Genomic DNA, 24,442 nt, shown 5'->3' with positions numbered 1-24,442 from the left:
GCATTTGGATAAATGAAAGACAGGGACCTGATTCCATAGCTGGATCATCTCCAAAGACAGGAGGGACTAGGTAAGCATAGGTGAGTTTGCAGAGCCAGGATCTCAAAGCCAGACATGAGAGTGAGATTGAAATCCTGGGAAATGCATGAAATCTTTGGGGAGGGCCTGGTTCTGGTTTGAGGTTTCCAGGTGAAATATGCATTATTTAAAAAGTTAAGCAAGTGACTATGATCTGTTTTTGGGGAAGTGGCAAATGAGTGATGCAACCAGGAAATGACTTGGAGAGAGAGGGCATCCTTGGTGGAGTCATGGGACAGACAGTGCCTGGAGCCCCTCATTAAGATCGCTACAAGACAAGAGTCTCTCAGAAAGACTGTCTCTCACCCTCTTAAAGAAAGTAGCATGATTTGTTTATAAACTAGACCCCACATACTTTCCAAAGAGATTTGTACATCTAAGAGACACACATCTATGTAAACACGGGAAAATGAAAAGATAAAAAGAGATCAGAAACCGTAAGAAAAAGCAAGGAGATGATTGTCCTGGGAACAAGAGAAGATGTGGCTGTGGCATTTGAGTCTTCTGGTAACCCCAGGGAGTAAGAGTCACAGAGCTTTCCACAACCGACAAAGGGAGTTATACCAACTCAGAAGGAACATACTAGATTTTAAGAAGAGTTCCTTCTAAGAGATGTTTCCATCTGCATATAGGTAAGCTCCCTGGCTCTGTAAAACCCAAGGGCTCATGCCATCACTATTTCAGAAGGAACAGAAAGGCCACTAGAGACTTTAACATATATATATATAATTTTTTTTAGAGAGAGGGAGAAAGAGAGAGTGGGGAAGTGGAGGTGGGTAGAGGGAGTAGATAGAGGAGGAGAGAGAATCTTAAGCAGGCTCCATGCCCAGTGTGGAGTCCCAGTGTAGGCCTGGATCTCAAAACCCTGAGATCATGACCTGAGCTGAAGTCAGGAGTTGGACAGTTAACTAACTGAGCCACCCAGGCGTCCCTATGACTATTAGTTTTAAAAATTCTTTAGTTCTGCATAATATATCTGAAGCTGAGAATCTCCATAAATCATATGAAAACAAGAACAGATTACAAATCTGTAAATGGAAGAACAATGTGAATTGCCATCAAAGATGAACACAAAGTGTATTAGTCATAAACTATATTAAAATGAAGGCCACGGATATATGGATTTAAGATTGGCACTAAAATGTGAAAGAATAAGAATAGTACTTTATCTTAAGTTATCAAACTTAATTTTTTTTCCATATGCTTCAGATACTGGCTATATGAGTTGAGATGTCTAAGTCCTAAAACAGAATTATAGTCCGAGTGATTTAAACAGTGGTATAAAACTAAACACTGTGTTCATTTATACCCAAGAACTTATAAGTGCCTGAAAGGAATTGTGCTTATACAGAAAATAAGATGGAAAAAAATGTTTTTATTGTCACTGATGAGTTTCTGGGAGACTAAAGATAGACTTTTCAGAAATGGAGGTGGGAAAAGAAAAGTTTATTCTGTTGCTGAGTGCCATCTTGTAGATCGCTGCTGACTACAGGCTCCCGGACCACAAAGTCAGTTTCTTGGTATCCTATAACAATTCAATCCTGTACCCTAACCAGTACCTACTATCTGTCTCATCTCATCCCCACAAAGTCCTTGAGTGGTACTGGGTATTTTATTCTTTGAAATAACCCAAGTCCCTAGCTATTGGATTCTTCATCTAACATTAAGTCTCATCTCATGCCACCTCCCCTTTTTAAAAATAAGAGGCTTTAGCATATAGCAGGAGAAGCAACAAACCAGAAAAAAATGCCCCTCTAAATTCTAGTGACCTAGATTTCTGAAAAAATTGCTGAACTCTATGGAAATCCAGTCCTAAAATCCTAACAGTTTTTATAAAGACATAAAACCAACTTAGGCATGGGACTATTAGCATCTGATGAGAAATACATCCATGAAATCAGCGGCTATCATTTATCATTTATATGCCAGTAGCTTAACTGTGCCATTTCCTTAATCTAGAATTATCTCTAAGCAATGACCACTTGATTGTTCATTCATTCATCTATGCATGCAATGACCACTTGATTGTTCATTCATTCATCTATGCATTCAAAAAAATATTTGGGGAGTGCCTACTCCGTGCTAGATATGATGAGAGGTTCTGGGGCTGTGGAAGTGAGCAGAGGTAGGCTGTCTCTCCCTCTAACAGAGCTGACCTTCTAGCAGGACAAACAGATATTAAATAGCTACATACCAATTAATTAATTACAATTAAGAAAATTATTAGGAAGAAAGGTGTGAGAATAAATAAGAGAGACCTTATTAAAGCTGTAGGCCAGGGAATGCTGTCACTAGAAAGTGAAGTTTAAGCTGAGATCCAAAGATAAGCAAGAGAATAAATAAATAAAAATCTTAAAAAAAACAAAGATAAGCAAGAGGCAGCCACACAAGGAGCTAGGGACAGAGTGGTCCTTGCAGATCCAGGTCCTATAGAAAGGAGTTCAGCTGGAGATGTGGATAGGAGGCCCAGAGAGTCAGGTCACCTGCCTAAGGTCACACAGTCTGTAAGTACCAGGATGTTAGTCTGGTCACACCCCTCCAACTGCACCAAGGGGCCTATTATAGTCTCCAAATAAAGAAAAGCTTTATTAAAGTGTCCATGAAATCCAAAACTCACAGTAAATTTACCAAAAGGTCTCCATCCAGGGAGGCTTTCCTTGGCCACTTGGTGGAAAAATTCTAAACCTTTCTCCCTCCTCCCTGTATAACTCCTTAGTCCTCTCTTGACTTTTTCTCCATTTGCCTTCGCCACTCTCTACTATGCCTTACATTTCCTTCATCTGAGATTTTTTTTCTCCCTCTGGTTTTCTGCAGTTTGAGGATGCTGTTTAGTTTGGTTGGTTTGTTTTGGTTTGGAAGTGGGGTTTTTTGCTTAATTTTTGTTCTTTTGTGCGTGGGGGGGTCTTTTAAGGCTTTTTATTTTTTTCTTTTATTCCTTTTTTTGGTCTTTGTCCTATTTGGTGTTCTCTGGGCTTCCTGGATCTGTGGTGTGGTATCTGACATTAATTTAGGGGAATTCTCAGTCATTATGGCTTCAAATACATCTTTGGATCCTTTCTCTCTTTGTATTCTCATTATGTTATACCTTTTGTCATTGTCCTGTAGTTCTTGGATCTTTAGTTCCTTTTTTTTTTTTTTTTAGGCCCCTTCTCAGCTGTGTCCATCTAATTAGTGTATCAAAGGCATTCTCCTTTTCAGTTACAATGTTTCTGATGTCTAGTATTTCTAATTCTTTCTCAGAGCTTTCATCTCTTTGCTTACATTACTCTTAGGTTCTTTCTGGAGTGTTTTCTAATACCAACAAATTCACCAGTTTTTTGACATCGAGTGGATGTCCAGCAATTCAATTCAATTTTGACATCAATTCCCAGAATTAGTACAGACTCCATAGGTTAAAGGCTCTGTCCTGCAAGTTTGCCTACACCTCAGACACCAGTTGCAAGTATCAGGTCCCCAGGTTACCCATACTCCTGTTTCCCTTGGTTATAAATTTGGGGATTCCCACAACTCCCTTTTCAGTCTTGATAATTCACTAGAACAACTCACAGAAGTTAGGAAGGCACTTCAGTTACTATTACCTATTTGTTATAAATGATATCACTCAGGAACATTCATTCAAAAGGAAGAGAAAAGGGACAAAATATGGGGTGAGTGCCCTAAGCTTCCACACTGATACAAGACCCTCCTAGCCTCTCAATGTGTCTGCCAACTGGGAAGTTCTTCAAACCCTACTGTTTATGGGTTTTTATGGAAGTTCCACTACATAAGCATAATTGATTCAACCATTGGCTATTGATGATTGAACACAATTCCCAGTCCCTCTGTCCTCCCCAGAGATCATGAGTAGGATTGAAGGTTGGAAACTACCATCTAATCCCATGGTATGGTCTTTCTTGTGAGCAACTCTCATCCTGAAGCTATTTGGCACCTCTCAACCAAGAGTCATTCCATTAACACACCAAAGACACTCATCACTCAGGAGGTTCCAAGAGTTTGAAGAGCTTGGTGCCAGGAACCAGGGCCAAAGACCAAATATTTCTTCTTATATTACAATTACTGATCTGTTATTGAATACTGCCTCCGTGTGTGTGTGTGTGTGTGTGTGTGTGTGTGTGTGTGTCCCCATTGGAACCTTCAGCATTGTTGTTTCAAAATCCTGGTCTGGTAATACAAACATCCATCCCTGCCATATTTGAGTCTGGTTCTGATGTTTGCATGATCTCTTCAAACAAGGTTTTGTTTTGTTTTTTGCCTTTTGTTATGCCTTGTGGGTTTTGTTTGTTTGTTTGTTTAAAGCTGGGCATTATGTATGTACTGGGTAAAGAAACTGTGGTACATAGGCCTTTTGTGACGAGGTGGTAAGGTGGTGTGGGGGAGGGCCAATGGTCCATAGTTCTGTCCTTAGATCTCAGTCCTTCAGAGAGCCTGTGCAGGTGTGCTGTGAAATACACAAGAGCTTCTCAGCTCTTTACCCCCAGGTGGGGGCAGGGGGGCAGAATAGCTGGAGGAGCTGAAGTTGGTTATTTCTCCTCCATCAGATCCATCAGGCTCTGATAAAGCCTCAACAGCTTAGGCCTTGGTGAAAGAGTTTCTCTTGAAGACAGTTAAGGAGAGTGTTAAGAAGAACTGAGGCACTGGTATATTTTTAGATGGTTACTCTTCCCTTTTCCCTGCTGGAAGCATTAGAAGATTTTTCTTCAGTCATCACTGGGAAAACCTGCTAGAGGTCCTAGAGGTAAAATTCACAAAAGTGTGGAAAGTTCTTAACTCTTACACTCACTCACTGTGAGCCTCCAGAAATTCATCAGTTCTAGAGCAGGCTTTCCTCTCCTGGACTGGTTCCTGCAGAGGGTTCTGCTCTGGTAGGTTGTGATTCTCTGTATTTGCCCGTCTGTCTCCAAGACAGCCATTTGGCCTGTGATCTCACTTCTCAACAGATCCAAGTGGGGTCATTGATATTTCAGTTTGTTCAACTTTTCACTTGGGTTAGGATGGAGGGATACCATCCTAGCTCCTTACATGCCAAATTGGAACCTGGAAGTGTGTCTTCTCTATTTTCCTATTTATTGTCATTTCACCCATTAGAATATGCGCTCTACGATGGGAGGGGTTTTAGTCTGTTTTTATCTGTTGTTCATGGCTGTATCCTTCATGCCTAATCTAGTTCCTGGCACATATAAGGGCCTCAGTAAGTAAGTGTGTTGAGCGAATTTTCTCTATCTTCATTCATTCATTTAATTAAGATGATATATAGTACAACTCAGTATAATTGTCTTGATTCTTTGGGGCTGCTATAATAAAATATCAGCTTATAAATAATAAGATTTATTTCCCACAGTTCCAGAGCCTGGAAAATCCAAGATGTAGCCAGATTTGGTATCTGGTAAGGGCCTGCTCCATCGTTCACATGGAAGAAGGGGAAGAGAGCTCTGAGGGATCTCTTTTGTGAGGATACAAATCCCAGTCAAGAGGGCTCTGCTCTTTTTTTTTTTTTTTAAGATTTTATTTATTTATTCATGAGAGACAGAGAGAGAGAGAGAGGCAGAGACATAGGCAGAGAGAGAAGCAGGCTCCTTTCAGGGAGCCCGATGTGGGACTCGATCCCAGGACTCTGGGATCATGCCCTGAGCTGAAGGCAGACGCTCAACCGCTGAGCCACTCAGGTGTCCCAGGGCTCTGCTCTTATGACCTAATCACCTCTCAAAGGCCCCGCTTCCAAATACCAACACACTGGAAATTATATTTCAGTGGATGAATCTTGGGGGGAGATACAAATATTTAGTCTATGATACAATTTAATATAATTGTGCAATTGTATAATTGCTTGTATAGTAATACAAACAATTACACAATTTAATATAAATGTTATTTATGCTTGAGCTGCTAATGAAAAACATTTGCTAAGAAAATAAATTTGGTGGACTGGATTAGTTCAGAGTAGTGCTCCCAATCTTTGCCATATCATGGTACATATAGAAAATAAAGTGTTTATGTAATAGCCAGCCAGTGACTCATCTCTAGGTCTAAAGGTTTCGATTTCTAGGTCCACACATCACCTGCATGCTGTACCATTTGGAAAACTGCTTTAAGGGTAATGTTTAACCCACTCAAGAGAGTGGCTAGACCTATGTGAATGGTTCCTAAGGACTAAAGAAAACTAAGACAAGGAGGAGGGAAATGGTGGTAAAGATCCAGCTGTCAATTCTTCTTATCAGGTAAAGCCCTCCCCAATCTGTTCTTTGTCTATCTTTCTAGTCTCAGTTCCCCACTCCTGCCTCAACCTTATATGATGCTGCACCTGCCTGGCTTATGCTGTTCTCTCTCTCCACCCATCCTAAATCATTAGGTCCCAGGCCACAGCCAGGAAGTGTTTACCAGCCATCCCCATACATAATCCCCTCCCCTGTGTTCCTGGGGCTTGGGTCCCCCTGCATTTGAGCTTCTGACTTAGAATTTTAAAACTTTGAAGTAATCCCAGAGATTGAGTCCAACCTTCAATTTTGAGGTGAAGCACGTGGGGCCCAAAGAGGTAGAGGGACTGTGCTGGCCACAAGACCAGCTGGGGGCAGCCTTGAGACATGTGTATCCTGGTCCCCTATTCTTTCCACACTACCCGGTTTAATCTCTCTTTTGCTAATCATGACACTTGATAATTTATTCATGGGTAAGAACCTACTCATTGGAGAGTCTATATGATCTGTAGCAACTGCCAGATGGTCCTTAATGAAACATTAATGTAGCAAAAGCAGATGGCATTTAATAAAGTATATAAATAATAAGTATTATACAAACATGCCTGAGAGTCCTCAAAAAGCATTTTTTTTCTAGACTCCCTAATAATAGAAAATCATCAGACAAGACATAAAAGAGGAAAAATTGTGATGTGAGAAATGTTTTAGGTTCTGGTAGATATTATGGATAATAATAAAAGATTTTAAATTTATTTTTATCCCAGATTTCTTAGCCCTACAATGACTGTTGTGTGGCAATTTTAGAAGAAATGACAAAAGCTTTAATAAAACATAAGGTAAGTCTTACAACTTTCTCCTCCCTTATAATTTCAGCCAAAGCCAGGCTATCCAGTTTTCCCACTTTCCTAGAAAAAGAGATTTCTAGAAAACATAAAAAGATACTAAATGTTAATATCAGGGCAATAGAAATCACTAGATTGGCCTGCAAGGGGTTGTTTTAAGAGTCAGTATTCCAGAGAGCCTTTAGGAACAGAAGTAATAACCTGTTTTGATTGATTATTAATTTACCTGAAGGTAAAAAGTTGAAGTTTCAGAATTATGTTTATATATTTGACTTCTTCCCCAAATTCACTTATTAGGCAGCAGTCGAAAGTTAAGGCTTAGACTCAGATCTGACTTTAAATCTTAGTATCAATTATGCCAAACTTCAGGCTGCCTCTCAAGGATTTCATTTTTTAGGTTTTTCTATCTATTAAATAGGGATAATAATGCTTGATAGAGTTGTACAAAGATTTAATGAAATAACGTACATAAAAGACCATGCATGACACAAAGTAAGCTTTGAAAAAATGTAGCAGGTATAGATTTCCAACCTAGTGCCCCCTGTTCTAAATAAGCTAAAAGTGAAAAAGTTGTGAAATAAGTAGGTTTCCTTTCCCTAGCCCTCCCATGTATCTTTCAACTGCTTGATCAAACCCTGCTATCTGAAAGAATCTGTATCAATTTTTACATCTTATGTGATTGCATGAATTCCCCTGGGGATATTTGCATTCCAGCCTGTTTCTAATTCTAGAATGTGAGGCTAATCATTGTTAGAGGGAATGTTTGGCATTACCCTTGTGCCAGCACGGCTTTTCTGGTAAGGAGGGAAAATAAGACATAGGGGAGTTTGCAAGCAAGCAAACTGAGTTGTCTGGATCCTTTACTGCAAGGTCCTGATCAAAGGCTAGTCTTTCCAAAACACATTTCCATACAACTTCCTCACCCAAATCAGAATTACCGGGTTCTTTAAAAAAGTTTCTTTAGCAGGTCAGTCCTCTAATAGTTGTGAGCTTTTGAAACTTCTTAAATGACAGTCCAAAGTGATGGCAGGATGCGCTCCTTTGATTGGCTTTTGGTCTCTGTATTAGAGTTCTCTAGAGAAACAGAACCAATAGGACACAGTTCTTGTGGCTTGAACAACCCAGGGGTTGGGGGTTAGGGTTAGCTTTTGACTCCCCAGAACTTAACTATTAACAGCCTACTGTTGACTGGAAGCCTTACCAATAACATAAATAATTGATTAAACATTTTATGTTATATGTATTATACACTGTATCCTTTATTTTTTAAAGATTTTATTTATTTATTCATGAGAGACAGAGAGAGACAGAGAGAGGCAGAGACACAGGCAGAGGAGAAGCAGGTTCCATGCAGGGAGCCCGACATGGGACTTGATCCCAGGTCTCCAGGATCAAGACCTGAGCCAGAGGCAGGTGCTCAACCGCTGAGCCTCCCAGGCATCCCTATACACTGTATCCTTAAAATAAGGTGAGCTACAGGAAATGTTATTAAGAAAATCACAAAGTAGAGAAAATACATTTTTATGGCTATCTGCAGATTTATTGAAAAAATCTGCATATTTTTGGGGTAAATTGGACTCAACCAATTCAAACCCATGTTCAAGGGTCAACTGCTTATTTACATAACTATGTAGATAAATCTGTATAGACACATAAAATTTACTGGGAAAATCTTTCTGTATATTTATATAGAACTACAGATGTATATAGATATACCCTATTGGTTCTGTTTTCTTCTATATATAGACATCTGGATTATATATATCAGGAGATTTATTTTAGGAACTGATTCACATGATTACCGAGGCTGAGGGTCCCACAATCTGCTATCTATGTGCTAGAGAACCAGGGAAACCAGTGGTGTAATTCAGTCAAAGTCTGAGGGTTGAAGAATCAGGAAAGCCAGTGTCTGAGGGCAGAAGATGGATGTCCCAACTCAGGCAGAGAGAGCAATTCATTCTTCCTCCTCCTTTGTGTTCTCTTCTCAGACCCTCAAGTGATTGGATGCTGCCCACCTGCATTGGTGAGGGCATCTGCATTTTTCAGTCTACAGATTCAAATCTATTTCCAGAAACACCCTCACAGATTCATCCCTGTCTTACCAGCTCTCGAGACATTGCTTAGCCCAGTCAAGTTGACACATAAAATTAACCATCAGGGTTGATGTTTTTTATTGTTTTTAAGGTGAGAACGTTAGCAGAGGAAGATGGATTTGCCTTCAGAAAGTGAGCCTCCTTGAGTTGTGAAGTCCATGTGAGGCTATGTCCTACTGGCTAATTCCTCAGAGAAAACTAGCCTAGCAGTGAGGTGACAGGCACAGTTCTTCTGAGGAAGAAAGGAAGCTTCAAGATTCCAAAGTTAGAAAAAGAAAGTCCACCTTTACCAACAGTTTGAAACAAACTAAAAACCTTTCATGGTGTCAAAGGTGCCCAGACCCCACAGGGGCTAAACTTCTGGAGCTCTTTTCTCCTCTACTGTTCAGATGAACACATTTATTGTACTGGTGTTTCTTGCAATCAGCCAAGATTGAGTCAGATGCCAAGATAATTTTTTTTCTTGCCAAATTGCTTTTTCCATTGTAATTAGCCTTTTTAAGAACCTTACTGAGCAAGAAATGTGTCTCCAATTCCCACTCTCCCCCTTCAATTAAAACTCAGCTAAGAAGTTTTATCAGAAATAACTGTTGAAGATGAAAATCCTACCCTCACCCACTTTATCATCAGTTTCTCCATGTTTTCTTTGATATCCTTTAAAGCAGGTGTAGGATTAAGGAAGGTTTAATTTTTTCATAGTTTGTATTATATAATATGAAAATAAATCATCTAAACTAAAAATGATTTAGCTGTCCGGTTGCCCTTGTTCAGATCCTTTATACAAACTAGAAACTTGGACTATTTGTCCTCTAAAAGTGGTTTCAAGTGGATTCTGCCACTGCTCTTGGAAACCAACTTCACCCCCCCCCCAACATTTTCCAGTCTCCCTTGTGGTTAGAGGGGCCATATGACTAATTTCTGGACAACAGAAGGTACACAAACGTGCCAGGCCCATGAAAAACCTCCCATGAGAGAGCCTCCAGGTTCTTTCCTTCTCTGCCTGCTAAAGATGTCGGTGCCCAGAAAACCAGGGCAGCCTTGAGCTGAAAATGGTAGTGCCTCCAATCAGTCTGGTTCCTGAAGGAAGAGACCACCCATCTTCCATCACTGCCTCCCATACTCTAGAACTGCCTTCAGTTGTTCACTGAAAAAGCAAAACAAACAAACAAACAAACAAAAAAAACCTGCCATTATATTTGCGCCATTTTCATTTGGGGGTTTGTTTAGCTTACCCTACCTGACTTGACTTGACCCAGATACCTTTCCTCCTCAACCACATTAGATGGTCTAGCCAAACCTTCCCATGGCACCTGATCATTGAACTTCTCATCCTGTACCCTCATTGTTTATCTGTCTGCCTCCCCAGATACCCTCCAAACTCTACGGGGGCATGAACAACATTTCCCTCTCTCATTATTATAGCCCCATTATCTCATATAGGGCTTGGGTTACAGTATGTCCTTAATAAATATTTGTTATCAACAAAATGTCGATGTATGGATTTTGCCTTTCTCTGTGCTGGGTATAAACAACTTAGATGTTGGACAAACTTTAAGAACAATAATGGAGCAAGAAAAGCACGTACAGCTCTGAATGGTACTACCCTGGAATGTTTTATAAACCTGACATCTGGTGGATGACTCCTGGTCTTCATCACAGATCTCTTTGATGCTAACAATGAAAGATGTTTCCACATGAACAATGAACAAAAATATAGGCTTTTTTCCCCCACTTTGTTTATTTGATGCCATTCTCTTTCATAAAAGCAAATGTGATAGACTGAAAGTATCAGAAGTTCTTTGCTATTTCTCCCATTGAAAGGTAGAGTATAATCCTCCTCTCTGAATCTGGGCTGGCTTCAGCAATGGAATGTTGCAGAGGCTGCATGCCAGGTCTTCAGGGGCTAAGTCAGAACACATAGCTTCTGCCTTGTTTTTTGGAGCACTTGCTTTTGGAACCCTGAGCCTCTATATAAGTCTGATTTCCCTGGGGGCACCTGCCGTTGGCTCAGGTCATGATCCTGGGGTCCTGGGATCGAGTCCCGCATGAGGTTCCTTGCATGGAGCCTGCTTTTCCCCCTGCCTGTGTCTCTGCCACTCTCTCTCTGTGTCTCTATGAATAAATAAATGAAATATTTTTTAAAAAAGAAGTCTTATTTTCCTAATACCACCATGATAAAGAGGCCACGTGTATGGAGGTCTGCTTGATAATCTCAGCTGAGTGCTCCCTTCCGGCCATCCCTGCCAAGGCATCAGCCATGTGGGTGAAGCCATCCAGGATGCTCCAGACTCAGTCATTCACTAACTAAATTCTACTGAATGATCAGAGCCACATGGAACTGAAGAATTACTCAGCTGAGCCCTGCCCTAAATTCTGACCTGCAAAATCCTGAGATGTAATAAAATGGTTGTTATTTCAAGTCATTTAAGCTTTAGGTAGTTTGTCGTGTAGTAAATTATAATTTGAACAACAAATTACTTCATTTTTAAAAAAGATTTTATTTATTTGAGAGAGAAGGACAGAGCACAAGCAGGGGGAGGCGCAGAGGGAGAGGGAGAGACAGGTTCCCTGCTGAGCTGAACTCCTGCGATCAGGACCTAAGCTGAAGGCAGCCACCTAGCTGACTGAGCCACCCAGGCGCCCCCCAAAGTACTTCATTTCTTTATTTGTCCCTAATAATATTTGCATTGGGACTTTAAACTTTGATAATTTTGGTTTGTCATTTGTTGGCCACCAAGTAAATTTTAGCTTTCTCCTGTCTGTATCTATACCTTTCATTTGAAAAGAGATGGTTGAGACTCTGAAAGAAATAGGCTGTTAATTCTGGGCTGTATTTAACCCTCCATAAAGCTTTTTATTTTAGAGCAGTAATTGGTAATATGCATTGGCATTGCAGTCTCCAGTTAAAATACTTTTGGGATTCAGGGAGATAAATTGGTTTAAAAATATATATCAACGTATGCCAAATTTTATGTTAATTTATGTTAGTAGCTATGTTCCTCTGGGAAGCAGTCAATATGGTAAAAGGCAAAATTATACATAGGTGAAAAATTTTAGACTCAATTTAAAAGCAACATTAACTAGAAAGTAATTAATAAAGAAAAGGAAACTCACTTTTATTGATGGTCTACTATGTGCTGAGTGCTTTTTATACACTTTCTCTTTCAATCTCGTGACAACACTTTAAGTAATTTTTGAAATATGAAGTTGAAAATTTGCCTAAGGTCACTCAGTTGGTAGGTTGTAGGCTGGATTTGATGCAAATTCATCTGAAGCATGTGTGTGTGTGTGTCTGTGTGTTCTTTCTCTTCCATAGTGGCTATTCCTGTAAAAGAGACCAGGTGTCTCGAAGATCACCTCCTAAAGAACTAGATGAAGTTATGGCAGCCATGCAGAGCTGGTTCGTTAATATGTTCATTTAAATACTACACCCCATTAATGAATTTTATCAATATAAAAGTATACCAAATCAATGTGTTGTATACCTTAAATAAAAAAATGTGGGATGCCTGGTGGCTCAGCTGTTGAGTGTCTGCCTTCGGCTCAGGGCGTGATTGCAGAGTTCCGAGATCGAGTCCCATGTCAGGCTCTCTGCATAGAGCCTGCTTCTCCCTCTGCCTGTGTCTCTGCCTCTCTCTGTATCTCTCATGAATAAATTAATTAATCTTTAAAAAAACAAAAGCAACTTAAAAAATGTTATATGCCAGTTATATACCAATTAAAAAAAGAAACCTAGATGGTGTCAAATGATCTGGATTTAAATCCTGGCTCTGTTTCTTCCCAGCTAGGTAAGCTTCCTGGCTTGTGCCTCAATGTACTCATTTGTAACTTGGGCCTCCAGTCAGTTCCTGTGAGGATTAAATGAGTCGATTAATGCACATAAGGAACTCGGAACCGTGCTTCATGGTAGTAACTAGAGAGTGCTATATAAATATTAGCAGCTAATATTATTACTATGCTTCTCATGCATTTAACTGAAAGGCAATGGATGGGACAAAAGGAGTGAAAGAATCTGAAGCCCTTAAGTAACCGTTGCAACAGAAAGGTCATGCATTCTCATTTACAAGTGGTAACCTATCTAGACGGGGCTGGGGCTTGTTGGTGGGGACTTCGTGAACATTCTGTTTATAAGGATGTTCTTAAGGTTAAGGGTGTGATAACAAACCAGAGTCATCACTATACAATTTTATGGACACAGACAAGCAATAGCACGGATGAAAGTCTCTTTCAAAAGCCAGCACAGTGATTCTTTTTGTCTTCCAATACCTCTTAGTTGGCAAGACAGAGGACCACCTCTCTCAGCCATTTCTATTCACTCATTCACGCAACAACCATTAACAGCGCACCTGCCTTGGGCCAGGCACTGCACAGATGAGTAAGACCCCACAGTCTAGCTGGGAGAACAAACAAGAGGAAGCATTAATTAATTTAACAATTATTTACTGTCTACCATGTATCAGGTACTAGGCTAGGTGCTGCATATAGTAAACAAAACAGACCAAGGTCTCTACCCTTGTGGAACGGACATCCTAAGGAAGAGAACGATAACACGTGAAGTACTCTGTGTATAGTCTATCAGACTGTGGTCAGTGCAAAGGAGAAAAATGAGGCAGTCAAGGGACTAGGAGGTATTCCTGCAGATTGATGGCCTGGCTGTACTTCCTTTTTTCTTTTTTATTCATGAAAAAGAGAGAGAGAGAGAGAGAGAGAGAGAGAGAGAGATAGGCAGAGGGAGAAGCAAGCTCCACGCAGGGATCCCAACATGGGACTCCATCCTGGGTCTCCAGGATCACACCCTGGGCTGAAGGCGGCGCTAATCCCCTGGGTCACCCCGGCTGCCCCCTGGCTGTACTTTTAATGTGAATAGTCAGAAGGGCTTTACTGAGACAAATACAAGGAGTTGAGGTAACTGCAATCTAGGGATCTGCTTAGACCAATGGGGGCCCAAGAGAAAGCCTGCCTCCTCCCCAGCCCTGTGGAAGGCAGCAACAAAACTCAACACTCCCGGAGGCAAGTTCTCCAAGGACTGAAATTTTATTTTTTTCTCATTCATTGCTCTCACCCTGGCAGAGTACTGGGAGCTTAGAATATAGTTGCATGAATTATTATTATTTTTAAAGATTTTATTTATTCATATGAGAGAGAGAGAGAGAGGGAGGGAGGGAGGGAGGGAGGGAGAGAGGGAGGGAGGGAGGGGCAGAGACACAGGCAGAGGGAGAAGCAGGCTCCACGCAGGGAGCCCGATGTGGGACTCAATCCCGATCCCGGGTCAGGGGATCAGGCCCTGGGCCGAAGGCAGGCGCCAAACCGCTGAACCTCCCAGGGATCGCCATGAATTATTAATAATGCCAGGACTAGGGCAGCCCGGGTGCCTCAACGGTTTAGCCCCTGCCTTGAGCCCAGGGCATGATCCTGGAGATCCAAGGTCGAGTCCCATGTTCGGCTCCCGGCCTCCCTACGTGCTTCTCCCTCTGCCTGTGTCTCTGCCTCTCTCTCATGCATAAATAAATAAAATCTAAAAAAAAGAAAAAGAGAAAAATAATAATAATGCCAGGACTAGGGCAGCCCGGGTGGCTCAGCGGTTTAGCGCCACCTTCGGCCCGGGGCGTGATCCTGGAGGCGCAGGATCGAGTCCCACGTCGGGCTCCGTGCATGGAGCCTGCTTCTCCCTCTGCCTGTGTCTCTGCCTCTCTCTCTCTCATGCATAAATAAATAAAATCTAAAATAATAATAATGGTAATAATGCCAGGACTAAGTGCGGCAGGGTGACGGCACAAATGCGGACGGCCCAGGCGCGGCATGCGGGGCCCCCAGGCTGGAGCAGCCCCAGACCCGGCCGCGCAGGCCTCGGGCGCCCGTACGAGCGCGGGGCGGGGGGTCTCCCTGAGCCGGGCGTGTCCCCCGGGGCGCCCCAGGCCTGGGATCCCGGGCGGCGGGCGGGGACTGGGGCCGAAGCCGAGCCGGGGGTGTGGCTGTGGCTGTGGCTGTGGCTGTGGCTGTGGCTGTGGCTGTGGCTGTGGGCGCCCCGCGTGGGCGGAGCCACCGAAGAGAGGGAACCGGCGGGCTGGCGGCCTCGGGGCGGGCCTCGGGACACCGCCCGCCGTCCCCGCCCGCCGTCCCCGCCCGCCGTCCCCGCCCGCCTCGGCCGAGCCGGGCCCCGCGCCCCCAGTCCTGCCCGGCCCGGCCCAGGCCCCGCCCCCTCCCGCCCCCTCCCGCCCCCTCCCGCGGGGCTCGACCGCGGGGCAGGCGGGCTCCGAGTGCGCGGCTGCGGGACCGGCGGCGCCGGCAGGTGAGCGCGGCTGCGGCTGCGGGTGCGCGGGGCCGGGCCCCTCCCCTCGGTCCCCCCGACGGAGCCGGGTCTGCGGCGGCTGCCCTCCGCCCTCCCCCTCCCTCCTCCCGGCCGTGGCGAGCCCCGCGCCCCCCGTGCGCCCTCTCCACCGCCCCTCCGTTCCGCGGCCTCCGGTTTGCCCCTGGGCGCGGCGTGCGGCGGGCGGGCGGGCGGGCGGGGGCCGGGCCGAGGCGACGGGGGGTCTCCGGGCTGCAGCGGCTCCCCGCGGCGCCTGACTTCGGGTTCGGGCGGGAGCGCGCGGAGCAGCCCCCCCCCCCCCGGGTCGTGGGCCGGGGCCGGGTGACGTCACGGCTGCCCGCGGGGCCCGCGCGGGCCTCGGGGTGCGGACCCCCGCGAGCCCCCGGCCCCCGCACAGGATGCACAGGATGCTTGAGGGCCGCGGGGCCGAGCGTCTGCTTGTTGCAAGGAGTGAACAGAACCGGGCGCCTGGGAGGGCCGCGGGGGGCCGCAGCCTCCGGAGGGGTCAGGGAGGCAGCGCGAGAAGCGCGGAGTGAATTGATCACGGCCGAAATCAGCCATGCGCTCTTCCTCTTTTTTTTTTTTTTTTAATTTATTAAAAAATTTTTTTATTGGAGTTCTCTTTGCCAACATATAGCATAACACCCAGGGCCCATCCGCCAAGGGCCCCCCTCAGTGCCCGTCACCCCCGCCCTCCTCCGCTTCCCCCACCCCTAGTTCCTTTCCCAGAGTTAGGAGTCTCTCATGTTCTGTCTCCCTTTCTGATATTTCCCACTTATTTCTTCTCCTTTCCCCTTTATTCCCTTTCACTATTTTTTATATTCCCCAAATGAACGAGACCATATGATGTTTGTCCTCCTCCGATGGACTTGCTTCACTCAGCATCATACCCTCCAGGTCCATCCACGTCGAAGCAAATGGTGGGTGTTGGTGGTTTCCAGTGGCTGAGGAATACTCCACCGTGTGCATAGCCCACAGCTTCTTTTTTTTTTTTTTTTTAATTTAATTTATTTATTTGAGACACACAGAGAGAGAGATAGAGAGAGGCAGAGACACAGGGAGAGGGAGAAGCAGGCTCCATGCAGGGAGCCTGACGTGGGACTCGATCCCGGGTCTCCAGGATCACACCCTGGGCTGCATGTGGCGCTAAACCACTGCGCTACCGGGGCTGCCCCAGCTTCTTGACCCAGTCCTCGGTCGTGGACACCGAGGCTCGAGGCGCTCTTCCTATAAAGGAAAGCAGCCCGGGAAGCGGAGGCCAGGCCGTCAGAGATCCAGGAGTAGGCCCCGGCTTCCAGCTGCTGCCCCATAGGCCCGCGCCTGACCACCAGGTTCTACATTTGTTCTCTTTGCAGCTTCAAGGGGACCAGAGAGTTCCCTTTTTTTTCCTTCTTCTTTTTTAAAATTATTTTTTTATTGGAGTTCAATTTGCCGACATATAGCATATCACCCAGTGCTCATCCTATCAAGTGCCCCCCTCTTCATAAGCCACCTCTCTTTTGTTACCCAACCCACGTCCCAGAAGCCTTGGTCGCCTCGCCCTCACTCCTTTCTCAAGTTTGTGCCTGTTTTATGACCATCATTTCTGTGTGTGTGTGTGTGTGTGTGTGTGTGTGTTTATTTTCACACACGGATTTTTAGTTTAGAAAGAAGTGGTGGGGCACCTTGTCTTGAACTTGTGTTCTTACTGTCAAAAGGAGCTCAGTACTAGGCTGTGAGCTGGGAAGATAGAAAAGGATGACACCTCTGTTTTAATAGACTAAATTTCATTTTGTTATTGAGAAAACTAAAAAGAACTCAAAATGTGCTGAAGTTGTTAACTATGAGACAAGTCCAGCAACGTCTCATTTCCCTCCACAGTGAGGAAAGCACGTGTTCCATAACTGAGGTCTACCCTTTCGAGCACACTTACTTATTTTATAAAATGAATCATGTAGCCCAATTTTTAAAAAGTTGACTTGAGGAATCAGCCAAGCGGGGTGGCCAAGCGCTCAGGCCTGGGAGGCGGCTGGACCTCCACTGGAACCTTGGCTCAGCTTTAATTCTCTATGTGACATTCAGTGCCCTCCAGAGACCTCCAGGAATGCACTTAAAGTTGAAAAAGTTGAGTTTGTGGCTTGTTGCCGCGAGGGAGATCTCACACCAGGGGCGGCTCAGTAAGTGGGTGTTAGACAGGAGTCCTCACATTTAGGCTTTCACTTAGGTGATTTTGGGGAGAACTTAAGCAAACAGGACTTTGCTCTGGATTCGATGCTGTTAGGAAGGGGGAGGATTCCACTGAGTATCTTCACAAGGAAGCCACCAGTGAGGTTAAAGCTGTGCTTGGCCAAGAAGCAGCCGTCACTCATTAGCCAGGACTGGTGGTGGTGGTTGTGGGGGGGGTGTTTGGTCATTTTTGTGGTTTGGAATCTGTCTGAGGTCAGATGAGATTATGAGGGGTCTTGTTTCTGTCTTAATTCATCATGACCACAGAGTGGCCTGGCCTGAGGTTGATGTCCTGAGACACTGTTCATGTATAACAGGAGGAGGCTGGGCCATTATTTAGCAACTCCTAGTATCAGGCTGGCTCCCTGTGTCAGGGCTGCTTTTTTTTTTTTCCCTTCTCGTGATTTGGGCAAGTTACTTAACATCTTCAAACTTCAGTTAACACATCTGTAAAATGCCTACTCAGAGTTGCTGAGCAGATTAAATGAGGAAATGCGTAGCAAGATTTTAGCCCAGTGCCTGGCACACCGCATGGACTCACCATACAGTTGTTTCTCTCTAGTGTATTTTGATGTTGAGGTTTCTTGCCCAGAACTATTCAAGCAGAGGCCCAGTGATCAAGTAGAGCTGCTCCAGAGAAGAATCCTGAATTGGGTATGAGGAAGAACTGGGTCCTTTCCAACTCAAGAATTTGATAATTCTATCAATTATAACCAGTAAGAATGGATGCTAATTATAGTATATTCTCACACAATCATGACCTTGACACCTATTTTTATGATTCTTTGTTCCTAGGGGCCAGTGGCCCCAGTTGGCCCTGTGCTTTTCTGACTTGGCATTGTCTTGTTTTCTTAGTTTCTTCCTTCAAGATCTGTTGTCCAGGAGCCTGATTCAAATTTACATATCCTTACCTCATTGTCTTTGGCTTTCTGAGTTCTAATTGCTTTGAGCTGGGAAACTACATATGCAGGTGAATTAACACACATTAAAATATCAGTTTCAGGTATTATTTAGTGATTCAGCACTTCCATTCAACACCCGGTGCTCATCACAAGTGCTGTCCTTAATCCCCATCACCTGTTTAACCCCACTGAGCTAATAGAGTTCTTATGGCCCCATGTGAGAGTGGAGATCTGTGGTATAGTTGTGAAATGCAATAGGTTTTTAGGCCATAAGCAATTTGAGCTACATCTCTCATGAAGCCATTTTTGTCTACTTCCACATTGGAACACACTGAAAATTTCAATCTGACTTCTGACATCTGACATATGGTTAATTGAGACTTTTTTGTGCTCAATTTGGGATCTTCAGTTGGCCCTAGACAAATTATTTAATCTTTCCTGGCTAGACAGTTACTTTAGATGTTTGAGTATGGTGTGGCGGCTTATTGTCTTCCAATGCCACGTGACAAACTGTTGTATTAGATTTCTAGACTATATTTTAGCTGATCTATCAAAAGCTCCTAGGAATAAAGAAAAAATGAATAGAAAATGGACCAAGGACACAGTTAAGAAAAAGAAATACAAAAATTCTTTAAACAAAAGATGCTTGACTTAATTTATATTAAAATAACACACCCTAAGACCGGAGTACCATTTCTCACCTATGAGACTGACAAAAATACAAAAGTTTGATAACACTCTGTTTCTGAGACTTTTTTCATACCTTATTGGTGTGCCTGCAACATGATGCAACCCCTAAAATTATAGATATATTTACCCATTGGTCTAGCAAGCTCTCTTGTAGGAATCTTCTTTCAGGTTCTCTTGTCCATATGTGAAGAAGACAAATGTTCAAGAGTATTTAGTGTGGCATTTTTAATGCAGAAATAAAATAACCTAAATGATCAGGAGTATAGGACAAACAGTGGTGTAGTAGAGTATTATGCAGCTGCGAAGATGAAGGTACTAACATGGAAAGATCTCCAGGATTTATTGTTACATGACAAAAAGTGACATGCAGAACAGGGTGCAGACTCCTTTGGATTTTTATTTGTATGAAGAAACACCGAGATAATATACCTGTGGGGGAGAGCCATAAAAGGGTAGATGGGACATGGGTTCAAATGGTATTTCTCAGTGTGTATTTTTTTACAAAGTAGATATTTGAGCCATGTAATATATTATGTATTCAAATATAATAATAAAAAGAAACCTCTAACTTTAACTTCACAAGAATGTATACTGAGTTCCTTGATTGAATAAGCATGATTCTAATAAAAACCTGTAAAGTGAGATCCACCTGCAATAACTCTTCCTAAAACAAACTAACCTCAAGAAGGCAAATTGGCTGTTTGATGGTAGTTGGAAAAAAATTAAAAATTAATTTAGGAGTTCCCTTTCTTTATCCTGTAATTCCTCTGGGGAGGATTAGTGGCATTAGAAAAGCTTTGCCACCCACAATAGATGGTTTTTGTTGCATTTTAATGGCAAATCTAATGTGTCTTCAGAAACTTGTTTGATCTGAAGGGAAGTTGGTGACATCCCTCTTGGGGTGTCCCATAGAAAGAGAGATTCTGATACGATTGCCACACTGAAGCAGATCCTGCTATGGCTCTTCTCTTGGACAAGCAAGTTGGATTTCCATAGGTCATTGGGGAGACCTTATTTTGTTAAAGTTTCTCTCCCTTGGCAAAATAAATCTTGCATGCTATCCTAGGTACACCTTCAGCAGGTACTGTTTTACTGTCCCCACCAATCTGCTTCCTCCCGAATTCCCTGTCTCAGTAACTGGCATCTCTTATCAGGCAGCTCACACCCGAGATACATGGAGGCCATCATAGGGAGTCTCCTTCAACAGCACTCTCACATCCAAACAGAATTCTGGGGACACCACCAAATCATTTTTTCTATCCTTCTGCCTGTGACGTAGTTCAGTGTAACCATTTATTGTCCATCTCTCATCTTGTTCCCTTCCAGCTGGTTTCCTATTTTGCTTCCAGAACATCTTGCTAAGTGACAACTCTGATTGCATCACTCCTGATACAGCCCTTCCCTCTGATGGCTCCTGCTGCTCTGGCTCCCAGCAGGGGAGGCCCAGCGTGCATGACCCGGACTGAGGCTTACTCATCCCTGTCCTTTGCCCTCCCCCACTCTAGCACCAATGCAGGAACAAGTCTCAGAGCTTGAAAAGCAATTCCATGTCTGCCAAGGAAGTGGCAATGGGCATATTACCACAAAATGATGTCTTATGGATCGTCACGAGCTTGCCGGGCACAAATCTTACCATGCATGAACTTCCCTACCTTTCCACCACCTCCTGCCAATGCTGAGCTTTTACAGTTGCTGCTCATCTGCTAGAGCACCCCCACGGTACTCTTTTGCCTGGTTCCACTTAGCCCACAAAATGCAGCTTACAGGTATAATTGTCCGCTATAAACATCGGAGGGGTATGTACCCCTTCAAATCTGTATTTTTGTATCCTTTGGGTAAATGCCTAGTAGTGCAATTGCTGTATTGTAGGGTAGTTCTATTTTTAACTTTTTTTTTTTTTTTAAAGATTTTATTTATTCATGAGAGACACACACAGAAAGAGAGAGAGGCAGAGACACAGGCAGAGGGAGAAGCAGGCTCCATGCAGGGAGCCCAACATGGGACTCGATCCCGGGTCTCCAGGATCACACCTTGGGCGGAAGGCAGCGCCAAACTGCTGGGCCATCGGGGCTGCCCGATTTTTAACTTTTTGAGAAACCTCCATACTGTTCTCCAGTTTGCATTCCTACCAACAATGCAGGAGGATTCCCCTTTCTCCTCATCAACATCTGTTGTTTTAGGGATCCCTGGGTGGCTCAGCGGTTTGGCGCCTGCCTTTGGCCGGGGGCACGATCCTGGAGTCCCAGGATCAAGTCCCGCATCGGGCTCCCGGCATGGAGCCTGCTTCTCCCTCCTCCTGTGTCTCTGCCTCTTTCTCTCTCTCTCTGTGTCTATCATAAATAAAAATAAATAAATAAACCTTTTAAAAAAAATCTGTTGTTTCCTGTGTTAATTTTAGCCATCCTGACTGGTGTGAGGTGGCATCTCATTGTGGTTTTGATTTGTATTTCCTTGATGCTGAGTGATACTGAGCTTTTCTTCTCATGTATCTGTTAGCCATCTGGATGCTATCTTTGGAAAAGTGTATATTCATGTCTTTTGCCCATTTCTTATCTGCATTGTTTGTTTTTTGGGATGTTGATAAGTTCTTTGTGGATTTTGGATGCTAACCCTTTATCAGATGTCATTTGGAGATATCTTCTCCCATTCCATAGATTGCCTTTTAGTTTTGTTGATTGTTTTCTTTGCTGGGCAGAAGCTTTTATTTTGATGAAATCCCAGTGGTTCATTATTGCTTTTGTTTCCCTGGCCTTTGAAGACATGTCCAGTAAGGAGTTGCTGCAGCTGAGCTCAAAGAGGTTGCTGCCTGTGTTCTCCTCTAGGACTTTGATGGATTCCTGTCTCACACTTAGGTCTTTCATCCATTTTGAATTTATCTTTGTGTATGATGTAAAAAAACGGTCCAGTTTCATTCTTTTGCACGTGGCTGTCCAGTTTTCCCAACACCATTTGTTGAAGAAACTTTTTTCCAGTGGATATTTTTTACTGCTTTGTTGATCATAGAGTTGTGCATTCATTTCTGGGTTTCCTATTCTGTTCCATTGATATATGTGTCTGTTTTTGAGTTGACACACAATGTTACGTTAGTTTCAGCTGTACAGCATAATGATTTGACAACTCTCTACACCACAACTGTAGCTACCATCTGTCACCATACAAGGCTCTTACAGTACCATTGACTATATTCCCTGTGCTGTACCTTTCATCCTTGTAACTTATTCCATAACTGGAAGCCTGTGCCTTCCACTCCCCTTCACCCATCCCCCTCCTCTCTGGCCCATCCCCCTCAGTATGTTCTCTGTATTTATGAATCTGTTTCTGCTTTTGTTTGTTCACTTATTTTATGTTTTTTATTCAATTCCATACGTAAGTGTAATCATATATTTGTCTGACTTCACTTAGCATAATACCCTCTAGGTCCATCCATGTTGTTGCAATGGCAAGATTTCATTCTTTTTTTATGGCTGATATTCCATTGCATATATATAGCACTTTATCTTTCCAACTGTTGGTGGATACCTGGGTTGCTTCCATGTCTTGGCTATTGTAAATAATTCCACAATAAACCTAGGGGTGCATTTATCTTTTCAGATTAGTGTTCTTTTTTTTTGGGGGGGGGGCAAATATCCAGTAGTGGGATTACTGGATTGTTAGGTATTTCGATTTTATTTTTATTTATTTATTTAATTTATTATTTTATTTTATTTAGTTTATTTTTTTACTATTTATTTATTTATTGGTATTTCTATTTTAAATTTTTGATTTAAATTCCATACTGTTTTCCACAGAGGAAAACATGCACTCCCACCAGTAGTGCATGGGACTTCCTTTTTCTCTACATCCTCAACAACATTTGTTATTTCTTGTCTTTTTAATTCTAGCCATTCTGACTGGTGTGAAATCATCTCATTATAGTTTTGATTTGCATTTTCCTAGTGATTAGTGATGTTGAGTGTTTTTTCATGTGTCTGTTGGCTATCTGTATATAGACTGTTTTTTGTATCATTATCCTAGTGCTTAAATGCACTCTGTATAGTAGGTACTTAAGGATAATTAATGATTCAGTAAATGTTTCGATAAATGAGTGAGTGCTCCATCACATGCAAGAAACTTACTATAGTGAGAAATGCATTAGAGATGAGAGTTTGAGCATATGTGGTTTTCCTTATTTGCAGTTCACTGTTTATCAGAAAGGAAATTTTTAGGGGCTACTGGGTGGCTCAGTCAATTAAGCGTCTTACTCTTGGTTTGGGCTCAGTTTATGATCTCCCGGTCGTGGGATTGAGTCCTATGTTGGGCTCTGTCCTTAGAGTACAGTCCGCTTCAGATTTTCTTTCCCTTTCCCTTCCCCTCTGCCCCTCCCCCTGCTCCCACACAAGTGCTCTCTTTCAAGTAAGAAAGGAACTTTTTATGTTTTAGAATCCCTTCCTTAAATGTTTATTCTTATTGTTACTATATAAGAATAGGGTGACGTAGCCACACAGTAATCTAAGAAAAGGCCTTTAGAGAAGAACTAGTGATAGGTAAGACAAACATTTTCTGGTGTCCCAGAGGAGGTTCATGTTAAAGCAAGTGGCTTGTATCTGTTGGTATTTTGTATGTCTTCTTTGGAGAAATATCTATTCATGTCTTCTGCCCATTTTTTAACTGGATTATTTGTTTTTTCAGTGTTGAGTTTGATAAATTCTTTATAGATTTTGGATACTAGCCTTTCATCTGATAAGATTGATAAGATATCTTCTTCCATTCTGTAGGTTGTCTTTCGGTTTTGTTGACTATTTTCTTTGCTGTGCAAAAACTTTTTATCTTGACAAAGTCCCAGTAGTTCATTTTTGCTTTTGTTTCCCTTGCCTTTGGAGACATGTCTAGCTAGAAGTTGTTGTGGACAAGGTCAAAGAGGTTGCGGCCTGTGTTCTCCTCTAGGATTTTGATGGATTCCTGTCTCACATTTAGGTCTTTCATCCATTTTGAATTTATTTTTCTGTGTGGTGTAAGAGAATTGTCCAGTTCCATTCTTCCTCATGTGGCTGTCCAATTTTCCCGACACCATTTGTTGAAGAGACTGTCTTTTTACCATTGGATATTCTTTCCTGCTTTGTTGAAGATTGAGTTAACCATAGAGCTGAGGATCTAT

At 43.1% G+C, this 24,442-nt stretch overlaps 1 protein-coding gene and 1 long non-coding RNA gene across 4 annotated transcripts in view; both read left to right on the top strand.

The window, feature by feature from the left end:
• The first annotated feature begins 2,782 nt into the window (after window positions 1-2,782).
• Window positions 2,783-10,724, top strand: LOC112670587 (uncharacterized). Its single transcript, XR_003143039.3, has 3 exons — window positions 2,783-6,293; window positions 7,034-7,105; window positions 9,296-10,724. It is a non-coding gene; the product is annotated as an uncharacterized LOC112670587 (long non-coding RNA).
• Window positions 10,725-12,583: 1,859 nt separating this feature from the next.
• GSDME (gasdermin E) overlaps window positions 12,584-24,442 on the top strand; it is a 75,260-nt gene continuing 63,401 nt past the window's right edge. For 2 of the 3 annotated variants that reach the window (XR_003143032.3, XM_025464403.3), the window contains exon 1: window positions 15,410-15,493. The gene's annotated coding sequence lies outside the window, so the exon portion shown is untranslated. Of the gene's footprint in view, window positions 12,605-15,409; window positions 15,494-24,442 lie in introns of those variants that run through there. The other variant, XM_025464404.3, reaches the window with a different exon arrangement.

Source organism: Canis lupus, chromosome 14 (assembly GCF_003254725.2).
Source record: "Canis lupus dingo isolate Sandy chromosome 14, ASM325472v2, whole genome shotgun sequence".
Taxonomy (NCBI): Eukaryota; Metazoa; Chordata; class Mammalia; order Carnivora; family Canidae; genus Canis; species Canis lupus.
The sequence above is the reverse complement of the archived record's forward strand: the minus strand, read 5'-3'. Positions and strand labels throughout refer to the sequence as shown.